Raw genomic sequence first — 12875 nt, 5'->3', positions numbered from 1 at the left:
TAAGAAGGGAGTGTCGTACCTGTGGGATGATCAAGCTCAATGATCATTTAATGACTTGAAAAAGGTGCTTATATCAGCCCCACTCCTTAGTGCTCCCAACTATGGGTGTGACTTTCTTTTGTACCTGGAAGCCTCACCATCCTCTCTAGGAATGGTCTTGGTTCAAACTCATGATGACCTAAGTGAGCATGTGATATATTATCTGTCAAAATGCTTGACTGGGCCCAAAATAAGATATTTACATGCGGAAAAGTTGTCCTTGGTAGTTGTCTTTGTTGTCAAATACTTCCGACATTACATACTATTGCAACAGACTACTGTCATCACCTTGGAGAATCCCATGAGACACATTTTGTCTTGTCAATTCATTAGAGGGAAATATTCCAAATGGATATTGATCCTCCAAAAATTTGATTTGGTTTTCACCACTACTAAGGTGAAAAATTCCTTAGTCTTTGCCGAACTTTTATCGGATCTTGCCATTGTCGATCCTAACGAGATAACCCATGATCCTCTTTTGGATGAAGCTATCTATCTTATCAACTCTTTTGACCCTTGCTATGGTGCCATTCTTGTCTACCTCCAAGCACAATGTTTCAGCCCTGAACTATCATCAGGTGACAGTCGTCGCATCTGCCACCAAGCGCGACACTATTTAGTGCTTAACGATACATTATATCACCGTGGTGCTGATACAGTTCTTCGACGTTTCCTCACTCATAAAGAAGAGGAACACATTTTAAATGATTGTCATGCTGGGGAATGTGGAGGTCATCTTTTTGGAATATTTATTGCTCAAAAAATTTTGTGAGCAGGCTACTATTGGCCAACCTTGTTCAAAGATTGTATCAAGGCTATCTGACAGTGCCACCCTTGTCAAGTGTTTGCAAAGAAAATGCATGCTCCTCCGGCCCTACTGCACCCAATTATCTCCGTCGGCCCCCTTTCCAAATGGGGGATAGACTTTGTTACTTGCAACCCAACTTCCTCTACTAGACACAACTACATTATTGTAGCTGTGGACTATTTCATGAAATGGGACGAAGCCCTTCCCAATTTTCGGGCCGATGGAGAAATCGCAACACTATTCTTGTTCAATCAGGTCATCTGTCACTTCGGTGTGCCCTACAAAATTGTCACAGACCATGGGTCTCATTTTCAGAATCACATTATGTCTGACTTAACATCATTGCTCATTTTCGTCAGAATCAATCATACTCCTACTACCCCCAAGCTAATGGCCAAGTAGAGGCCGTAAATTGTGTCTTAAATACCATGATCCATAGGTTAGTAGGGAACTATAAAACCCATTATCATCGAATGTTATATCCTGTGTTGTGGGCATACTGGACTTCAGTAAAAATTGCTACAACCTTTACACCTTTTCAACTAGCTTATGGCCCGAAAGCAGTTTTACCAATCAAGTGTCATATTCTTTCCTTACAAATTGTTTTTAAACTCTTGCCCGGCACCAATGCCAAAGATGAGCACCTGCTATAACTAAATCAACTAGATGAAAGCCATCTAGATGCTGAATTAGCACTCGAAGCCCACAAGCATCGGGTCAAAGCCTAGTACGACAAAAAGGTCAAGCCTCGTTCTTATGAGAGGGAGATCTTGTTTTACTCTACGATAAAAAACGTGACCTCTTGGTTGTAGGAACACTTCAACCCTTATGGCTCGGTCCATATGTTGTCACGAAATCCCTCTCAAAATGGGCATATGAACTTTAGGACTGGGAAGGAGTCCCGCTCGCTGAGCCCCAAAGCGAGCTCTATTTGAAAACGTATTATGCCTAGTACTGCACTAGGCATGTGCTTTGTAATTTTATGTATTTATAAGTTTTTCTTCTTTTTGATGTGATTGGATTTTTTGGTATTTCTTGAAGTATTTGTCTCATACATATTTCTCGTTATGCAGATGTCTTCATTACCCTTAGCATATGTAGGATACGTGGATGGTGCCAGTCGTCACACACGACACATTGCATCTATTGCTTGGGTCATTTACACACCTGAGTTGGAACTGTTTTGTTCTAGGGGAATCTTTCTTGGTACTGCCACCAAAAATATTGTTGAGTACATGTTTGTAATTTCACTTCTCACTGAAGCGTCATCAAGGGACATCTCCAATCTGGTGGTCAGGTTAGACTCTCAGCTTGTTGTTATGCAATTGAAAAATCATTATCACATTCGTAATCCAATCTTGTTGCATCATTATTTAAGGGTGTGACTCTTGGAACACCAATTTGAGTTTATTACATATGAACACATTCCTTGAGAATTTAATGCAATTGTTGATTCATTGGAAAACTGTGTTAGATTGGCATCTGTCTCATTCATTATAGATACATGTATGAAAGTAAACATTGACACAGTTAAAAATTTACAACAACACTTAAAAAACATTTACATCATAAAATACCAAAATATCTATATATAGATAGATAGATATATATATATATATATATATATCTCTATATATATATATATATATATATATATATATATATATATATATATATATATATATATCTAAATATATATATATATATCTATATATATATAGATATATATATATATATATATATATATATATATATATATATATATATATATATATATATATATATATATATATATATATATATATATATATATATATATATATATATATAGATCGAATCCAGTCTTTTACATTAGAAAATTTCCCAAAACTTGGGTATTTTAAGTTAAAAATGGCTACTAAGCCTAGATATAAACACATGCTGGCTATACCACACGTCTGCTAATAGAGCCTACTCCTCATGAAAAGACAATACTGCTCTAGATATCATCCGAAGAGGAACCAGAAACCGCTCAGGCACACCAACTGTGTGTCGTTGCATGTGAGCAGGGATCTCCCTCAATGGAGGGGGGGCACATCCATGCTCAAGCCCTCTAGGTTCCTCAAAACCTCACGAAGACTCTCAGCATCACCTCCGTCTTCGAGTAGTTGGCTTCCTCACCTCACTTGGCTAGGCTCACCTGCACGTCGCACTGGTGCCACATCTGTGTCAAGCAAAAGCTTCATGTCAGTACTTGCTCACCCATAAAATAAAATAAAAACATAATATAAACATTCAAAAGCTTAAAAATACTTTAAGTACTATCAAATAAACCTTCTTACCTTGAGGCCCCCAGTTTGTACTAGGCGGAGAAATCAGTCAAGATCACCAGTGAAGTCTGATGGGCCTCTAAATTAGACATAAATTAAGGCCCATGCCTCTAAATTAAATAATAAATTATGGCCTATGACCATCCTTCAGCACATTAGACCTCTCTTTCTGCATTAGATAATTTATTTTTAACTTTAATATATTCATTAGGAAGGTTTATGAATAATTGGATATTTGTGCCTAATATTACTTCTTTTTGTGGAATATTATGAGAATATTGGGCATATGATGAAGAGTTGGAGGAGGATATCATCTAGGGACTCATTCCCTACTACTGGACGATCAATAATAAACAATAAGTCAACAAGATATTATGGAATTATGGCACAAATGGTGGAACTCCAATGATTGAGAAAATCTAGGAATGTGTTCCACTAATCAAGGGAGCAGATCCACCAATCAAAGGGACTAGATCCACTAATCAAGGGATTTTGGTGGGGAAAGCTTCCTCCATTCATGGGGAATGATTCCTAATCATTTTATATAAGTACCAAGTCGAATTTGCCTCTAGGGGAATTTTTTTTTGGATCTTCAGACTTTTAGATTTTGATTAGTGTTATGATGTAGAGAGCTTGTAGTTTTGCAGCTACATTGTATTTTCTAGCAAAGATGTAATTATTTTGATGAAAATAATGAATATTGGTGTCATGTTTAGCTTCTAGATCTTGTTCTCCTCCATAGGTCTCTAATTTTCCTTGGGCTTGGCCATCACAGGAACCTCAGAGCCCTTTTTGTATCATTGTCTTTCCTTGTTTTCATTTCTTATTCACATGCATATCTAGTTCTTATGTCTTTCTATTTTTGCACTTAGTTTCTTATTGTAGGATAGATTTAATAGTTAAGTGATAAAAATAGAGATTGATTCGTCAATGCAGTTAGGATAGGATTTGATTCATAAAAGAGGAAAGAATGTATTGACAGAGAGCTTAGATGATTGAGAATAGAGTGAGTAAACGAGAGGTGTGACAGAGATAGGGTTTGAGATTGAAACAGAGGTCAGACAAACTATTGTAATCGAGTCAAGAGGGCCAAGACTCTATAATTTCCATTTTTTTGAACAATTGATTGAAGTGTGGTGTGGACGCATTGTTCTGGTGCGAGAATTATTTTATCTCTATGTATCGATGTTCTGGACCTTAATCGGGTGTTTTTATTTGTTTATGTGTTTTATTGGTAAAATTACAGTTGATTATCCTTAAGAGTTAACACTTAGATTTAGCACTAAACCCTTGGTTAAACATCTTTACTTAGGTTCTGTATTGATTAGCGTTAATAGTTAACACTGAGAGTTAGCGTTAAACCCTTGGTTCAGCATCTTTCTTTCAGTTCTGTATCAATTAGCATTAAGAGTTAACCCTGAGATTAAGCGCTAAACCCTTAGTTAAAAAACTTTTCCTTAAGTTCTGTATTGAGCACATGGGCGGCTTTCCAAGGATGATAAGTGGTATCTCACGTGCCCTAAAGGTGGGAAGCATTATTCAAAAATTTCACGCAATTACCCTTAGCACGCGACACGTAGCATAAGAAAACAACTTTTCTCGCGTTCTTTTGAAGTATTAACAGTCATGCGAGCATTGAAGCACTTGATAAAGTCAGATAAGCAGGACCCTCTGGGTGAAAATTCACGTACATAGTCTGTTTGTGTGTGCTGATTGGTTACAAAGCTAAACCGTTGTTGAATTACAACCTACCACCTCATTTTCGTTAAGACAAAATGACAAAAAGAAAAGAAAAAGTTATTTTATTCATTTACATGCACATCAGTAGAAGGTCTGATGGTTTTAATCTGCATGCTTAGAACAGTAAGATTGCATACATGTTAACATAGCATTCTTTTGCAGCCAAGCCTCTTAGGAGTTAGTTAGAAAATGGTGTGTTTTAGCATTTGATTTCATTCTCTTTCCTTGTACTTTATTTCTTGCAATAAGTTAAGGTTCCATTTAGGATTCTAATTTAGTACATGCACTCCATTACATCATGACAACAAAGGAAGGACACATTGTATGTTGCACATATAGTGTTGATACCTCTTAAGTTTGTATGAACCCCGGGTTCATATTTAAAGTTGGTTGCCTTGGGAGTTGCAACATTCTTATTGCAATACCAAGGCTCATCAAAGTCCATGCCCTCATAGTCATAATCACCTATCATCACAATCTGAACACTGAGCTATTCGAAGAAATCCTCTTTGAAAAAATGCGGATGGGTCCTCCTCCTGTGCAAGGATCAAGAGATGCCCATCACTTCTGCCTAGGCTCTCTTAGATCGAGGAGACCTAAGCTCATCCACAGGTGCATAATTGGCACCCTCTCAAGTATGAAGGAGACAATGAGAGTGTCATACCCAAAACTCTATTGGGTCTGGGTCTTACATGCAATCAACTCTGCTTTCAATTAACGAAGCACTGCCTCGCACCAGTTGAAGATTTGTGGCTGGACATAGTCAACTGCAAGCAATAGTTGGGCCTTTATCGTGACATGGGGACTGTTAGACCACCCCAAGTGCACAATCATCCATAAAATGGCCCTCATAGATTTGGATCTAATCCTGTCTATAGGGACTCTGTTGCTGACAAGTCCGCTCTCAGTAATACAATAAGCTTGGACCAGCTCTAAGGTGGATTGGGGATCAGGCCTACCACCAGTCAATTTTTCCCATGTTCCTTTTCACGAAAATCCTGTCAAGAAATATATATCATCTCGGTCAATAGCTAGCTCATGGTCCCTGATCCGGAACACCTGCTCGTGTTCATCCCAACGCTGAATAATCTAGCTCAAAAGGTTCTCCTAATGTTTCATCACGTCCACTATGCATACTTCATCAAACCAAATCGGTGCAATGCAATTATGCAAGCTAGATCATTTCACATAAGAAATTATTGTCGATCATGGGCCCGTTCTCTCCATAGACTAGTCATAGTGGCTCAAAACCTACACAAATCAACCCAAAGGTCAGTGCAAATGGGGAAAAAAGCTCAAGAAATCATTGACTGGGGTTTTGGGGTGTGCCCTCATACACTAACACCCCCCTAGTGGAAAACAACGAGGGTTAATGCCCTCCCCCAAGTCGTAAAGGGCATTTAGCGCTCTCTAAAGACCTAGAAGGGGGCGTTAGGCACAATAAATGATTTAGGGCTCCCCAGATCTCTAAAAATCTACCCCAAAAGTAGATAAAAAAAGGTTGAATAATTCAAGAAAAGGGTTTTGGCATATACCTTGGACTAGTGGCATGTTGAATGGTCACCCGGATCACCCACAATCATCTGTGGAAAATATGCTCCTCTTTAGCTCCAAAACATTCTCACATCTCTCAAATGATACAAATGGTCAAAGTGGATGCTCAAGAAATCCCTTATATTCACTTTGGAGACATGAATTATCTTAATTGAAGTCACTAAAATAGAAGTAGCCCATTTCCTATGATATTTATCAAGCACCATGACCCCATATTGGCAGAAATTGCTCATGTTTTGATAAAAGAACTTTTCGGGTTGAATGACAGAAATGGCCAAGTTCGATTCTCAATGAGCACTTTCTTTTATGGGATGTTTTCTCGCTCTTAAACTGAAAAATCCCTGAATTTTTCATCGTTGGGCTGATTAAACACTTATGACGACAGTCTGAGCAACTCTTTTTCTCTCCTTTTCTAGCTCACTAAGCTGAAAAAGATCGACTGAGCATTCTTTTTTGGGACTTTTTTATTCCTCATAAAATTGAAAAAACCTCGAGTTCCTTCTTCAGGCTCATTAGAAACTTATGAAGAAGATCTGAGCATTCTTTTTAGGAACTTTTCTAGCTTGTTAAATTGAAAAAAGCCTGAATTTTTCATCGTCAGGTCTGTTAAACACTTACGACAATGGTTTGAGCAACTATTTTTCTCTCTTTTTCTAGCACACTAAACTGAAAAAGATCAGCAGAGCATTCTTTTTTGGGACCTTTTTCTCACTCATAAAATTGAAAAAACCTCGAGTTCCTTCTTCAAGTTTGATAAAAACTTATGAAGAAGCTCCTAGCATTTTTTTAGGAATTTTTCTCGCTTGTTAAATCAAGAAAACACCAATTTTTCGTCATTGGGATCATTAAAAACCTACAGCGACAATATGATTGCTTTCTTTTTTGGTACTATTTCTTGCTCTTAAATCGAAAAATCCCAAAGTTTTTCCCTTCTTTAGGCTCGTTAAATCTACGAAGAAATAATGAGGAGTTCTTTTCCCTCTTTTTCCTTGCTTATTAAACTAAAAAAGATACCTCGAGTTTTCTTCATTTGACTCGTTAAAATTTGATGAAGGTCTATTGAGTTTGTCGTCACATGATTCATTAAAATTTCACGACGAATATCAAGTTTAATCCATCTCCTCATACTCGTAACAAAATGAGGCAAACATCTATTGAGCATAGGTTTGTCTTTATCTGGACTCAGTGGATTAACTTACAGAAAAGGAACCTTTTCCGGTATACTATTAAACCTTTGTCGCACCTGGTTAAAAACTATGACAAAGGGACCACCCTGGAGTCATTCTTTATGATCTTTTCAGACTCTTGAAATATGAAAATGCCACCGAGTTGTTCCTTATGGACTCATTAAATTAAACAGATGAGGAATGGAGTTGCTCTTTATGATCTTTTCAGACTCTTGAAAAATGAAAATGCCACTGATTTTAACTGTCTGGAATCATTAAACTAATCAGATATGGCATAGAGTCACTCTTTTACAATCCTTTTCAGACTCTTAAAACATGAAAAGACCAATGATTTTACCTGTCTAGACTCACTAAACTAATCAGATGGGGAAGGTGGAAAGTACAATTGCTTTGTGTTCAGTATTGTGAGGATAATTTTTTGGAATCAGTCGCTCCCTTGAACATGGCACTCCCTTAGATAAACCTTCCTTGTGACAACCTTCAATATGAACCTTACCATCTATGAGTTTATCCTATATACCCCGATGTTCTTGCATGTATGTATCCTATCACTCTTTGGTGTTCATGAGTCTAGTGTTGCATGGTTAAAACCATTGTCGTGCCTTGTATTGTTCAAGCGAAAACCTTTATCTTTAGTTTCCTCCATCAAACCATCAAGCATATCCTATCATCATGCCCTCTATTGCTTTGACCCAATGCTCAAAAGATTCATCAAAAAAAAATCATTCTTGTTCCATCTCATGTCGACCAATGTAGGAAACCTTATTGCCTACCTTTTGAGAGGTCTCTTCCTATCAACTTCAACACTCTATCTAGGAAGAAGACCCAGAAATACTTCAGTGCCTTGGTACTTGCAGACATTAGTGGTAGGACCCCTTGTGTTTGGTCAGGGGTTTTCATTATTGGCTTCTGGTTAAATGAATCTACGAGTGTTCGACAACAAAAACATTATCCATACTCGCTAGATTGTATTGTGCATCTTGAAGACCATCACCATTATTGGTGGCCATCCTCATGTCCGTTAATGATCTCCATTATTGACTAGTAATCATATGATTTTGTGCATTTTTAACCTCAACACCTATATTCACATGTATCAATATGTGCTATTGCGGTGAAGTGGAAATCAAGACCTTGGGTAGAGGCTTACATCACTCAACCATGTTTCTTCTCCAAAGTTGCATTTATTGTTTTTTGGAGACAGCTCATCAAAATGATCCTACTATGACACAGGTTCCGCATTGTGCTTATCAGTGGCCAACATCATCATATCTCTTTATTGAGAAAATCACTCTAACATAGCTATTGAGCATGGGAATGCCCGAATCAAGACATTATTTTAGTTTATATATATATATATATATATATATCTATATATATATATATATATATATATATATATATATGTTGTATCAGGCTTCTCATACCACCTGAAGCTCTGATTCTCTCTATTTTTTCCAAAAGAAAAGGAAATTTAAATATAAATTATTTAGGACATCGTCACAGCCTCCGATCTCACACTTTAGGGGGAATCTGTTATGCAGGAAAATGACCTCCTCACCAGCCATGGAAAATTTTAGGGGCTAATCTTCGCCCAGTGGGCTAATTTTCCATGATTTTTCCACAAAATGATTCGCCAATTTCCAATTTTTATAAAAGACAATTCGCCCAGATTTTAGAATATAAAATTATTTTACCTTAAAAATCGCCAACATTATATAGAGGCTACATATATAATCATTATAAATTTGAATAATTTTACAAATATAGCAATAAACATTTTATAGTTTGCATATTAGGGATTAGTGAGATTCGCCAATGTTTGAAACTTCAAGAAAATTTTCCATCCTTAAAATTTTCCTTGTCACCAGCTCATAGGAGAAAGACATGATGACTGAAGGACTGACCCAGTTAACAGGCCCAGTTGTCAAGCTAACGTTGTCTAGGCACTAGAAACTTGGTTTATAAAGCTTCCTAGTAAGGATAAGGGTGCATTACTGCCTAGGGTAACTCAGTATGTTATCTTAGGAAGAGAATTAGTGAACCTAAATGAGTTTCTACGGGTCAAGTTAATAAGTTCACCGAGAAATATCCTGAGATTCTCTCATATGTTAGCTCACAAAAGTAGGGAAACATTAGAACTTGACATGTTTGGAGGAATTACTAATTCCTAATGGAATCTACAAACAGGAAAGAGCACAAAGGCATGGAAACATTACTGTTTTTGCCTAATGGAACTCATGAATGACTTGGCAACCCTATCCTCATATGTTATATATGCAAGGCTAGGGCCATTGTGAGAGGGGTCGAACCATTTGAAAGGATTACCTATTTGAGTGTCAAGCACAGCCTCAGACTAAGGCATAAGAAGACATTAAGAAGGGAGAGAGAGAGGAGATGGAGGGGTAAGGGAAGGTTGATACAACTGATGGTTGTAATCACTCTTTCTACATCAATATAGAACTACAATTATGTTGTCCACTCCGCGATGTTGGTAGTATAACTTGTTTATATGTTTATGCAATGTTGTTATTATGAGTGGTGTTAGTGTCAGTATCTGCATACTTCCATGAGGGATATAAATTTTCTCTTTCATTTTCATTTTAGGGGTCCCATACTGAAAATTTTACATCATTTCATCAGGTCATGTCAAATTGATCCACTGATGCTTGTCTTCTTGTTGGGTAGTGGATCCCCCGCGTAATGGTTTTGGGGCTTAAAGCCCACAATTTTGGGTAATAGTATGGTAAAGGCTCCACAAAGTGCATGGAGCACAAATTGTAATGGGTCAATTCAAATGGTTGTCTACTCGAAAATAATGTAAAATAATAGAAAGTGAGTCAACCTACCCATGGTCCGCAAACCATGGGCATGTATAAATAGAGTAAGGATCTAAGGGTATGAGGTAGCTTTTGAGGAAGATCTAATGTGTTATGGGTTGGTGAATGCAATATTTGCTCTAAGTCTATGAGTCCGAGTTGAGGTTGATAGAAGTTAGAGTAGGCTCTGCAGTTGTGTGCGTAGAGGCCTGGTAGAGTCCGCAGCTGTGTGTGCAGACCCCTGCAGCTGAGTGCGCGGGGCAGAACTGATTGTATTGAACCAAAGATTAATAAAAGATAAGTTTTTCTAGAAATCTTGTGTATTTATTCGCAGATTTGGATGTTTATGCTTCTGTTATGATTTGATTTTATGCATATTTGTAAGAATTATAGTTGTGTGCATGGGTTATAACTATTTAATGCTTGATTAAAGACCTTAAGAATCAGATCTAATCTATAATAATCACAATAATAATAAGAATCTAAGAAGTGCCTCATCACTGACTTACACGAAGGCTTGACAACTGTGCAGAGTAGCATGAGTGTGTGGGTTGGTTCGCGACCCTCCAGACCTTATCAAGACATCCCTAGGGTGTGGAAACCTGGTTCCAGCACCCTCCCATACTACCTCAGGTGAGACTTCAATCCGTGCTCCATAGATTTTTGCCGAAAGGGCCGATAGCGCGGGATTTGTTTGGCTAAAACTCTTCCAAACCTGGGTCAGGCCCCAATAAGCCAATAAATGGTTCTATTGTCGAGACCGAGATCTGCCTAAGGGATGTCTGATGTCGAAAAGTTGGAACCTTATGAAGAAAGAGATTGAAGATTGGTTGTATCAGAAGCTTCACGAGTTCGTGGTGCAGGAAAACAAAACCCCGCAGATATGTGAGAAGAGGTGGCTGGATCACTGCATATACACAGAAATCCACGAGATCTTCTTCGCGTCTTTCTCCTTAGAACTATATGAGTGGATCACGTGGCTAATAGATAGCCAGGGAAGGTGCAAGCTTGATAAACCCGTAGGGTGGACGCTAGAGTTGGTGCGCAAGCTATAGGCATCTAAATTTAAAATCATGCAAGTAGCAGATCATTGGCTAGATCGGATAATAGGAGGGTTTATCACTAAGTTCGCAATAGACACAACCATGAGCTACAACAAAGCTAAGCAGCATTTCCTTAAGGGACCGCGAGGTAAGTACATCAAATCATTTAATACCTAGATTAAAATGTTGTTATGTGAAAAATGGGTTATGTGAATCCATTGATGTCTGGGGTAATGCGGAATGGAAGAGGCTACCAAGGGATCGAAGGATTAGAAAACAATACCCTAATTTCACTTTTGCGAGAAAGTGAGGAGGAGCTCGCTAGGTTCTCTCTGAGAAGTGTGGTCCAGTTGACAAACCAGCGCATTCCACAGTTACCACCTCCATCCACACCATCACCCACTTCACCTACATCAACCCCATCGTTACCTACCCCGCCTCCACCACATCCACGGGTTGGAATGGTGAGTGCGATCAAGTTGCCCGTGTTTAAAGGCATAGAAAATGAGGAACCAGATCAGTTCTAGTACATGGTAAAAGCAATATGGGAAGCCAAAGGCGTTACGAATGATAACATTAAAAAGGCTACTTTAATGAGCACGTTGTAGGATCGCACATTGACGTGGTATATCAAGCACTCTGTTGAGCATCCAAATGCCAAAATAGCAGAGATCCAGGATACATTGAACAAAGAGTTTAGTCGAATGAAATCAGAGATGCAGTCGATAATCAGATTCAAGGAGATCGCAATGCTTCCAGGCGAAACCACCAAGGACCTGGATCAAATATTGAAGATCATGATCTGTGAAGCTAACATGACAGTGACAGATGTGCAACACCACGCGTGGTTTGTGACATCTCTGACACCACATTTGAGAATGGCGCTATCACAGCAGAAGATCTCAACCCAAGTTGAAGCATTAGAGATAGCGATGAGGTTGCATGATACTCCAATACAAGATCCTGGGTTGGGAGTTCAACAAATCCACGTGTAACTACAAAATATATGCTTGGACATGCAAAGGCTAAAACAAGATAGGGCACCACGTGAAGAAGTGTGGTGCATAAAATGTAAAGGCCAGGGTCACGATAAGGATCACTGCCTTGTATTTGTGAACTATTTGGTGGGAGGGGGACCGATTCCATTGAGCCTGGAGGTACAAGCAGGGCCAAGTGCAGCACCTGCACTCTAGTGCATGATTTCTCAAGTAGGAGGAAAGCACGTGACGGACAACTGTCACCTGTTGTAGAAGTATACCCAGACTCCGCAACAACTATACTGTAAATTCTGTAGATCAGTGGGTCACGACGAGCAAATTTATTAGAGCTATGAGATAATGATGGATAGGACCCCAGCCTATCGAATGCAGATTGAA

This window comes from Pinus tabuliformis, chromosome 9 (assembly GCF_031772625.1).
Source record: "Pinus tabuliformis cultivar Carrire ecotype Pingquan chromosome 9, CPIR1, whole genome shotgun sequence".
In the NCBI taxonomy this organism is placed as follows: domain Eukaryota; kingdom Viridiplantae; phylum Streptophyta; class Pinopsida; order Pinales; family Pinaceae; genus Pinus; species Pinus tabuliformis.
The sequence above is the reverse complement of the archived record's forward strand: the minus strand, read 5'-3'. Positions refer to the sequence as shown.